The sequence below is a fragment of the Panthera tigris genome, chromosome C2 (genome assembly GCF_018350195.1).
Source record: "Panthera tigris isolate Pti1 chromosome C2, P.tigris_Pti1_mat1.1, whole genome shotgun sequence".
NCBI lineage: Eukaryota > Metazoa > Chordata > Mammalia > Carnivora > Felidae > Panthera > Panthera tigris.
Window position 1 is genome coordinate 115,473,542 of NC_056668.1, and position 12,011 is coordinate 115,485,552.

The 12,011-nt window shown below is 36.7% G+C and overlaps 1 pseudogene; it reads left to right on the forward strand.

Moving 5' to 3' along the window:
* The window catches only part of LOC107180026, a 114,887-nt pseudogene that overhangs the window by 85,107 nt on the left and 17,769 nt on the right, over positions 1-12,011 (forward strand).

Genomic DNA, 12,011 nt, shown 5'->3' on the forward strand with positions numbered 1-12,011 from the left:
TTTCTTTTTCTTGAATGCAGAAAGGGAAAAACTTACTTTTTACTCTCAATTTCTTTTAAAAATATTTTATTTAATTTTTATTGCTATATTTTTGCTTTTATGTAACTTTTTTCAAATTCTATCTTACTCCCATCATTTTATTTCAGTCTACTACAGTGTATTCACTTTTTCAAATTTTCAAATGATTTATTTTTTTGTCTTTTCTTTTTTCTTTTCTTTATCTTTTTTCTCTTTTTCATTTCTTTTCTTTCTTCTTAAATACAGAAAACAAAACAATCCATATTTCTTTTTAATTTTTATTAAAAATATTTTTCTATAATTTTTCCTACTATATTCTCTAATTTTGTGTATTTTAGTCTACTGTAGTGTATTCATTTTTTCAAATTCTCAACCGATTTCCTTTTTTTTCTCTTCTCTCCACCCCCTTTTTTTGTTTCTTTGTTTGTTTGTTTCTCTAATCTGTCAAACCACTTTCTACTCCCAGACCAAAACACACCTAGGATCTACATCATCTATTTGATTTTTCTGTGTGTGTGTTTTTAATTTTTAATTCTAATATTTTTTTAATTTTAATTTCAATTTTTCTACCTCATTAATTCCTTTTCTCCCTTCAAAATGACGAAACGAAGGACTTCACACCAAAAGAAAGAGCACGAAGAAACAACAGCCAGGGATTTAACCAATACAGACACAAGCAAGATGTCTGAACCAGAATTTAGAATCATGATAATAAGAATACTAGCTGGAGTCGAAAATAGATTAGAATCCCTTTCTGCAGAGATAAAAGAAGTAAAAAATAGCCAGAATGAAATTAAAAATGCTATAACTGAGCTGCAATCACGGATGGATGCAGCGGCGGCAAGGATGGACGAGGAAGAACAGAGAATCAGCGATACAGAGGACAAACTTATAGAGAATAGCAAAGCAGAAAAAAAGAGGGAGATTAAGGCAAAAGAGCATGATTTAAGAATTAGAAAAATCAGTGACTCATTAAAAAGGAACAACATCAGAATCATAGGGGTCCCAGAGGAGGAAGAGAGAGAAATAGGGGTAGAAGGGTTATGTGAGAAAATCATAGTGGAAAACTTTCCAACCTGGGGAAACACACAGACATCAAAATCCAGGAAGCACAGACGACTCCCATTAGATTCAACAAAAACTGACCATCAACAAGGCATATCATAGTCAAATTCACAAAGTACTCAAGCAAGGAGAGAATCACGAAAGCATCAAGGGAAAAAAAAGTCCCTAACCTACAGGGGAAGACAGATCAGGTTTGCTGCAGACCTATCCACAGAAACTTGGAAGGCCAGAAAGGAGTGGTGGGATATATTCAGTGTGCTGAATCAGAAAAATATGCAGCCAAGAATTCTTTATCCAGCAAGGCTGTCATTCAAAATAGAAGGAGAGATAAAAAGTTTCCCAGACAAACAAAAATTAAAGGAGTTTGTGACCACTAAATCAGCCCTGCAAGAAATTTTAAGGGGGACTCTCTGAGGGGAGAAAAGATGAAAAAATATATATGTAAATAAATAAATACCAAAAGCAACAAAGATTAGAAAGGGCCAGAGAACACCACAAAAAACTCCAACTCTACAAGCATCATAATGGCAATAAATTCATATCTTTCAGTACTCACTCTAAACGTCAATGGACTCAATGCTCCAATCAAAAGACATAGGGTAACAGAATGGATAAGGAAACAAGATCCATCTGTATGCTGTTTACAAGAGACCCACTTTAGACCTAAAGACACCTACAGATTGAAAATAAGGGGATGGAGAACCATCTATCATGCTAATCGTCAATAAAAGAAAGCCAGAGTAGCCATACTTATAGCAGACAATCTAGACTTTAAAATAAAGACTGTATCCAAGAGATGCAGCAGGGCATTATATCATAATCAAGGGGTCTATAGACCAAGAAGACCTAACAATTGTAAACATTTATGCACCAAATGTGGAAACACCCAAATACATACATCAATTAATCACAAACATCAAGAAACTCATCGATAGTAATACCGTAATAGTAGGAGACTTCAACACCCCACTCACAGCAATGGACAGATCATCTAATCAAAAAATCAACAAGGAAACGATGGCTTTGAATTACACATTGGACCAGATGGACTTAACAGATACATTCAGAACATTTCATCCTAAAGCAGCAGAATATACATTCTTTTCCAGTGCACATGGAACTTTCTCCAAAATAGACCATATACTGGGACACAAATCAGCACTAAGTAAGTACAAAAAGATCGAGATCATACTGTGCATATTTTCAGACCACAATGCTATGACACTCGAAATCACCCACAAGAAAAAATTTGGAAAGGTAACAAATACTTGGAGACTGAAGAACATCCTACTAAAGAATGAATGGGCTAACCAACCAGTTAAAGAAGAAATTAAAAAGTATATGGAAGTGAATGAAAATGATAGCACCACAACCCAAAACCACTGGGATGCAGCAAAGGCGGTCATAAGAGGAAAGTATATAGCAATCCAGGCCTTCCTAAAGAAGGAAGAAAGATCTCAGATACACAATCTAACCTTAGACCTTAAGGAGCTGGAAAAAGAACAGCAAATAAAACCCCAAAATGGCAAAAGACAGGAAATAATAAAGATTAGAGCAGAAATTAATGCTATCAAAACCAAAAAAAAAAAAAAAAAAACCAGTAGAACAGATCAATGAAACCAGAAGCTGGTTCTTTGAAAGAATTAACAAAATTGATAAACCACTAGCTAGTTTGATCAAGAAGAAAAAGGAAAGGACACAAATAAGTAAAATCAAGAATGAAAGAGGAGAGATCACAACCAACACAACAGAAATAAAAACAATAATAAGAGACTATTATGAGCAATTATATGGCAATAAAATGGGCAATCTGGAAGAAATGGACAAATTCCTAGAAATATATACACTACCAAAACTGAAACAGGAAGAAATAGAAAATTTGAACAGACCCATAACCAGTAAGGAAATCGAATTACTAATCAAAAATCTGCCAAAAAACAAGAGTCCAGGGCCAGATGGCTTTCCAAGGGAATTCTACCAAACATTTAAGGAAGAGTTGACACCTATTCTCTTGAAACTGTTCCAAAAAATAGAAATGGAAGGAAAACTTCCAAACTCTTTCTATGAAGCCAGCATTACCCTGATTCCAAAACCAGAGACCCCACTAAAAAAGGAGAACTATAGACCAATTTCCCTGATGAACATGGATGCAAAAATCCTCAACAAGATATTAGCCAACCGGATCCAACAATACATTAAAAAAAATTATTCACCACGAACAAGTGGGATTTATACCTGGGATGTAGGGCTGATTCAATATCTGCAAAACAATTAACGTGATTCATCACATCGATAAAAGAAAGGACAAGAACCATATGATCCTCTCAATAGATGCAGAGAAAGCATTTGACAAAATACAGCATCCTGTCATGATAAAAACCCTCAAGAAAGTAGGGATAGAAGGATCATGCCTCAAGATGATAAAAGCCATATACGAGGGGCGCCTGGGTGGCTCAGTTGGTTGACCGTCCAACTTCACCTCAGGTCATGATCTCGCAGTGTGTGAGTTCAAGCTCTGCGTCGGGCTCTGTGCTGACAGCTCAGAGCCTGGAGCCTGCCTGGCATTCTGTGTCTCCCTCTCTCTCTGCCCCTCCCCCACTCATGTGCACTCTCTCTCTCTCTCTCTTTCTCTCTCTGTCAAAAATAAATAAACATTAAAAATAAATAAATGAATAAATAAATAAATAAATAATAAAATAAAAGCCATATATGAGTGACCCAATGCTAATATCATCCTCAATGGGGAAAAACTGAGAGATTTCCCCCTAAGGTCAGGAACAAGACAGGGATGTCCACTCTTACCACTGTTATTCAACATAGTATTGGAAATCTTAGCCTCTGCAATCAGACAACACAAAGAAATAAAAGGCATCCAAATTGGCCAGGAGGAGGTCAAACTTTCACTCTTCGCAGATGACATGATACTGTATATGGAATTCCACCAAAGATTCCACCAAAAAACTGCTAGAACTGATTCATGAATTCAGCAAAGTTGCAGGATATAAAATCAATGCATAGAAATTGGTTGCATTCCATTACACCAACAATGAAGTGACAGAAAGAGAAATCAAGGAATCAATCCCATTTACAGTTGCACCAAAAACCATAAAATATCTAGGAATAAATCTAACCAAAGAGGTGAAAAATCTATACACTGAAAACTATAGAACACTTATGAAAGAAATTGAAGAAGACACAAAGAAATGGAAAAAGATTCCATGTTCCTGGATAGGAAGAACAAATATTGTTAAAATGTCAATACTACCCAAAGCAATCTACATATTCAACGTGATCCCTATCAAAGTGACACCAGCATTCTTCACAGAGCTAGAACAAATAATCCTAAAATTTGTATGGAACCAGAAAAGACCCTAATAGCCAAAGCAATCTTGAAAAAGAAAACCAAAGCAGGAGGCGTCACAATCCTAGACTTCAAGCTATACTACAAACCTGCAATCATCAAGACAGTATGGTACTGGCACAAGAACAGACACTCAGATCAATGGAATAGAATAGAGAACCCAGAAATGGACCCACAAACATATGGGCAACTAATCTTTAACAAAGCAGGAAAGAATATCCAATGGAATAAAGACAGTCTCTTCAGCAAGTGGTGTTGAGAAAACTGGACAGCGACATGCAGAAGAATGAACCTGGACCACTTTCTTACACCATACACAAAAATAAACTCAAAGTGGATGAAAGACTTCAATGTAAGACAGGAAGCCATGAAAATCCTCTAGGAGAAAGCAGGCAAAAACCTCTTTGATCTTGCCTGATGCAATTTCTTACTCAACACGTCTCCGGAGGCAAGGAAAACAAAAGCAAAAATGAACTACTGGGACCTCATCAAGATAAAAAGCTTCTGTACAGCGAAGGAAACAATCAACAAAACTAAAAGGCAACTGAGAGAATGGGAGAAGATATTTGCAAATGACATATCAGATAAAGGGTTAGTATCCAAAATCTGTAAAGAACTTATCAAACTCAACACCCAAAAAACAAATAATCCAGTGAAGAAATGCGCAAAAGACATGAATAGACACTTCTCCAAAGAAGACATCCAGATGGCCAACTGACACATGAAAAAATGCTCAACATCACTCATCATCAGGGAAAGACAAATCAAAACCACAATGAGATACCACCTCACACCTGTCAGAATGGCTAACATTAACAACTCAGGCAACAACAGATGTTGGCGAGGATGCGGAGAAAGAGGATCTCTTTTGCATTGTGGGTGGGAATGCAAGCTGGTGCAGCCACTCTGGGAAACAGTAGGGAGGTTCCTCAAAAAAGTAAAAATAGAACTGCCATACGATGCAGCAATTGCACTACTAGGCATTTATCCAAGGGATACAGGTGTACTGTTTCGAAGGGACATATGCACCCCAATGTTTATAGCAGTACTATCAACAATAGCTAAAGTATGGAAAGAGCCCAAATGTCCATTGATGGATGAATGGATAAAGAAGAGGTGGTATGTATATATATATATATATAGAGATAGATAGATAGATAGATATAGATATATATAGATAGATAGATATATACACACACACACAACAGAGTATTTCTCGGCAATGAAAAAGAATGAAATCTTGCCATTTGCAACTACGTGGATGGAACTGGAAGGTATTATGCTAAGTGAAATTAGTCAGTCAGAGAAAGACAAAAATCATATGACTTCACTGATATGAGGACTTTAAGAGAGAAAACAGATGAACATAAGGGAAGGAAAACAAAAATAATATAAAAACAAGGAGGGGGACAAAACAGAAGACACTCATAAATTTGGAGAAGAAACTGAGGGTTGCTGGAGGGGTTGTGGGAGGGGGGATGGGCTAAATGGGTAAGGGGCATTAAGGAATCTACTGAAATCATTGCTTCACTATATACTAACTAATTTGGATGTAAATTTTAAAAAATAAAAAATAAAGTTAAAAAAATTAAATTAAATTAAATAAATTTTATGTTGGGGCACCTGAGTGACTCAGTCAATTGAGCATCCAGCTTTAGCTCAGGTAATGATTTCATGGTTTGTGAGTTCAAGCCCCACATGGGGCTCACTGCTGCCAGAGCAGAGCCTGCTTTGGAACCTCTCTCCCCGCTTCTCTCTCTGTCCCTCCCCCGATCATGCTTTCTCTCTCAAAAATGAGTAACATTAAAACAAAAAACAACACTAATTTTATCTATTTACCTTTTTTAAACTTTATGTATTTCGAGAGAGACAGAAAACGTGAGTCAGGGAGGGGCAGAGAGAGAATCCCAAGCAGGTTCCACGCTGCCAGCGCAGAGCCAGATGCAGGGCTTGAATCTCCGAACTGTGAGACCATGACCTGAGCTGCAGTCAGATGCTTAACCGCCTGAGCCACCCACGCGCCCCTGTTTACCTTTTATGTAGCTTCTAGAACACTGAAAATTACATTTGTGGTTTGCATTCTATTTCTGTTGGGCAGTATTACCCTAGACATTGCCATTACCATTGACAGCACTGAAATATCAATTCCAAAGGTCCCACTCCTTGATCGTAAACTATCTTTCCACCGAATACCCCAACTCCAATCATTACTGAAACCACCAAGACATTCCATCCATTGATGCTACCATCTTACACCACCCCTCCTCCAGGCCATCAGTTCCCTTTTACTCAACTTAAACTCCATGTTCCATTGTTACAGATAAATTAATGAAGAAGGTAACAAAAAACAAGTCCCAAGCAGCAGAGGGGGGAGGAGGGGGAAAGACATGTAGCGGTAAAACATGTACAGCTAATTTTTATTGTGTGCTCTCTGTTTTACCTTATTTTTTTAATCTCTCGACAATATAATGAGGTCGTTACTCATTTTATGTTCATTTTCTCCATGAAGAAATAGGGATTTTGAGAGTTTAACTTACCCCAAATCCTAGCGCTGGTAGTGGTAAAGCTAAGACGTTAACCAGGCTTAGAGATGTTCTTGTTCACTACCTCCTAGTTTCTGTCACATACTATGACACCATGATAGAAAAAGGAAATAAATGATAAGCTTGCTTCATAAAGCAATTGCTGCCTCAGGGGCCTCTAGGTCTTTTGTCTTCTGCCTGAATTTGGCCCACTCTTTTGATCCCCATCTCCTGTCTCTGATTCTGACAGCTGCTTTTACAGATGATTCAAAGCTATGCTTAGATAGCTTCACAACCCATTCTCCATAATCTATTTCTTCTAACAGTTCCAGGAGTAATTCATTTATTTATAAATTCAACAAATTTGTTGAGGACTTTCTCTATGCCAGGCACTGCTGTAGATACTGGTAAGACAGCTATGAACTAAACCAGAGTTCAGCAAACTGTAAAAGGTCAGATAGTAAATATTTTAGGCTTTGTGGGCCAAGGGGCAAAATCAATAATGTAGTACTTGTAAAACAAAAGAGAAAACAAATATCCTCAATTTTTATTAATGAAATTAAAAATATATTAATAAAAAATGAGTACAAGTTTTTTGTAATACAGGTCTCCCAATGAGAAGGATAAAATCCTTTCTCTAGAAAGGATAACATTTTGCTTAATTTAGATTAAAAGTTAGTATTCCTATAATGAAATCCATTGCAAATGTTCATCTGCACATCCTAAGCTCAGGCAATACCAGAATGATAGGCCAGAAATGGCTGTAGTATGCCAATCACTGAACCAAACATAAAAAAATCCTTATATTCTCATGGAGGGATAAGTTATATAGGCCATAAACAAATATAATACATCACATGGTGATAAATGCTATAAAGACAAATAAAGCAGGGAGGGAGGAATCAAAGGTGGCTAATGAAAGATGGCAAAAACAATGGTTTTATGTAGGATTGTCAGATGACCACTCCTTGGCTGAAACAGAGACCTGAAGAAACCAAGAGAGTAGGCTATTGGAAGAAACTGAGTGTTCCAAGCTGGGGGATCTTGGTGAATTCTCCTGAGTAGATGTATGTGTCTAATCAGTGGACACACATAAACAAGGGGATGGTGGCAGGAAATAAAGAGGTGGCTTTGATTATAGACGTCCTTGTCAGTCCAGAGTGAAATGTGAAATCATTGCAGGGTAGCAGGAAAAGAAGATAACTGGATGAAAATGGAAGAGTTGAAAACATAAATGAGACCAGACACAGCTTAATCACTTAATCTCCACTCTTCAATAAATCGGGTCATACATAGAAGCAATTTTGAATAACTCCTTCTCCCCCTACTTACTTACTTATTTTTTAATTTTTTTTTTTTTTTTTTTTTTTTTTTTTTTTACTGAATGAACCAGTGACTATTTTGTCAGCATAGGTTCTGAAAAAGATAAGGATAATATCTTATCATTTAAATAAATTCAACATATGCATATAGACAGCTATAATATGTCTAGAAACTCTCTAGTTATTGTGGAAGAAATGAAAGAAACACAAGGCAAGGCCTTCTAATCACAGTAGAGAGTCAGAAGATACATAAACAATGGATGAAATCCCCTTCTGGGGAATCTCCTGCTATGTGTACATCACTGGAATTCAAATTTCCCTGGAACATAGGGAGAACATAGGAAGGACTACTCCTCCACTTTGAAATTTGCTGTTGTGTAAGCTGCCTAACCCTTGTTTTTCTTTCATTTTCCAGCCTGGTTTTCAGCTTTCCATGGTTCCATGAATACCTGGATTTTCATCTAGATGGCCAGAGTCCATTTCTATTGCTACTGACCAAAAAGTCTATAATGTCAATGATAGAAGGCAGGGCAATTTGGGGCATCCAAGGACTAACATTATTACAATAAGAAAATATCATTGGGGCTTTCTGGGTGGCTCAGTCGGTTAAGCCTCGGACTCTTGATCTCAGCTCAGGTCTTGACCTCAAGACTGTGAGTTCAAGCCCCGCATTGGGCTCCATGCTGGGCAAGAAACCTACTTAACAAAATAAAAATAAAAGTAAAGTAAATAAAGAAGAAAATATCATTGCTATACAACAATATGAACGTTTACAAAACACTGAAGTATACACTTAAAAGAGGTTATGATAGTAAGTTTTGTTATATATATTTTATCACAATTGAAAAAAAAACAGGAAAAAAGGGCAGGGGGAAACTCTTGGCTTCAATGATGTAAGCAGGTAAACATCAAAACGTACATTTAAATATGTGCAATTTAGGAGTGTCTGAGGGGCTCAGTCAGTTGAGCGTCTACCTCTTAACTTAGGCTCAGGCCATGATCACAGGGTTGTTGGATCAAGCCCTTCGTCGGGCTCCGTGCTGAGCATGGAGCCTGCTTGAGATTCATCTTTCTCTCTCTCTCTCTCTCTCTCTCTCTCTCTCTGCCTCCCTCTGCCTTTTCCCTGCTCTTGCATGCATAAGCCAACATATGCGCATGCTCTCTCCCTCTCAAAAAATTAAAAAATCAATATGTGCAGTTTACTTTAAGTCAATTATGCTTACAAAATCTCTTTACAAAACAAATATTAAAAATGTGTCACTTTCTTATCATTTTATGCCTATAAGAAAAGAAAACACCATGAAATGGATGTTTGGCAACGTCTTCATTGAAGAAATAAAATTTGTGTTTACCCTTGAAAGCTGAATAGAAATTAAATGAGTTCAGAAGAGGAAAGAAAAAAAAAAAGAATTCCAAACAAACAAAACATTACCAGGTAAGTAGGGAGATATGGCTGTACATATCAGGTTTGGGGGAGTGAAATGAAGTAGTGTTAAGGAGTCATAAGGGCAAAGATATTGAATGGTTATGGAAATGTTAGCTTTTGGAAACTTTGAATGTCAAAAAGAGGACTGAGTACCTGAATTTTTATGCAATGACAAAGAAGATGGTGAGTAGAAATCAATACCTTGGAAATAAAATCACGAAACCGATGAATTACACATGCCATTTTTGAGGCTTCGATAGTTACTTAATTTGTGTATTCTTACGAATGATTTTTCTTTCTATCGCATATCCTGTAAATTGCTTTGTTAAATATCTTTTCCAACCTTCTAATGTGCTTTTATGTGCAATAAAGGCTAGGGAGTTAAAAACTAAACTTCTCAGACTCCCTTGAAGTTAGCTTTCCAGATATCGTGTTCTGCCATCAAGTGCATTTATGCAAGACTAGAATTTGGATCTGAAGTAAATGGGAGAGAAGTGACAAGAGACATCCATTTTGTTAGTGGAAATTGGGGCAGAGACAGCATGGAGCCAGGAGCTTTCGTGGCAGCGTCCCAGGTAAACACAGTCATGGCAACACCAGCAGCTCTCTTGGCAGCCCATTTCAGGAGTGTGGCTCTTAGAGGTGTCCCTGGAAACTCAACCTAGAATCTGGTTCTTGAGCCCTCCCAAAGATTCAGCAAGCCATTTAACGCTCTGTAATAAATCTTGTTCTGCTGACACTAGCTCACTGGGTTCTGTTCTCGGAAACTAACCCTGACAAATATTTGTTCTAACTATACCAGTTTGGAAAAAATTATCACGCTGTACTTTGTTAATGAAGAGCATGTGTAGGTACACAAACACAGTAACATATATCTTTCCTTTCAAAATCTTGAAATATTAAAATTCATCACATTATTATCACACCCCATGTCCTTCTGTACTCTAAACAAAAGAGGGATCCTGTTTATTTAAATCTTATTCGGTAGAGAATATCAGTGTTAAGAGAATAAGTATAATGTATGTATCCATTTTGATGTTTCCAAAATATTTTTCTTGATTAATTAGAAAAATATACAGTAGTTAGGGGCGCCTGGGTGGCTCAGTCGGTTGAGCCTCCGACTTCGCTCAGGTCATGATCTCACAGTCTGTGAGTTCGAGCCCCGCGTCGGGCTCTGTGCTGACAGCTCAGAGCCTGGAGCCTGCTTCCGGTTCTGTGTCTCCCTCTCTCTCTGATCCTCCCTCGTTCATGCTCTGTCTGTCTCTGTCTCAAAGATAAATAAACATTAAAAAAAATTTTTTTTTTTTAAAAAAGAAAAATATACAGTAGTTAATTCTGATAAGGAAATATTTATTTGGCAGGACTGAATCTCAATTCAGTCAAGATGCTCTTTAATATACTGAAATTAACTGTTGTAATGACATGAAAATTCTATGATGCTATTAATATGATAAGGATGTGGTTTTTTTGTCATGTAGCGTATTTCCAGAGTTCATTCAGTGGCTTAAGCTTCTTTTTCCCACGGGAAAAGCAAAGCAGATCCTTAGAGAGCTCATAGTAGCAAATTTATCACTTATTTTATCAAAAAGTAATTTGTTTTTAATAAAAACAATTCCACTGGTTGACAAATGAAATAATAAAGCTACTTGGCTGTTGTCATTGTTTTTAAAAGAAGTGTGTGTGTGTGTGTGTGTGTGTGTGTGTGTGTGTGTGTGTGCGTGTGTGTGTGTGTCTGGTATCTGAACACTGTCTTATCCTCTAACATAATGTAAGTATTGGGGATGTGAGTATGCTGCTATGCATCCCATGATTAGGAAAGCATAGAAAACTGATTTTAGTATGCTTTTGCTCTTAGCAGCAGGATATAATCATTTATAACAGAAATTATAAAATTGCGCATCAGCATACTATGTACATTTCAGATTACCAGACTACATTGTATATCATGTGTATATATATTGCTTGTGGATGTATCAGAAAATCTTTACTTCCACATGTTCCTATTTTTTGCTTATTTAAATCAATAGCTACACAAATTATACTGAGGTCATACCAATGTTTCCCTATCCAGTCATGTCAACATTTAAGTATTGAACACATTTTTCTATTGATTTAAATGTTAAGTATCTTATTTGTCTTGAAATATTATGCTTTTTATAACTGATTTTGAAAAATATGCCAATGGATGTTGAAGGGATAAAACCTTAGAAACAAAAAAATGTAAACAGAAATAAGTGAAGCAAAAGCCAATTTGATAAAGTATTTACAAGGTACCTACGATGTACATGGCATTGACT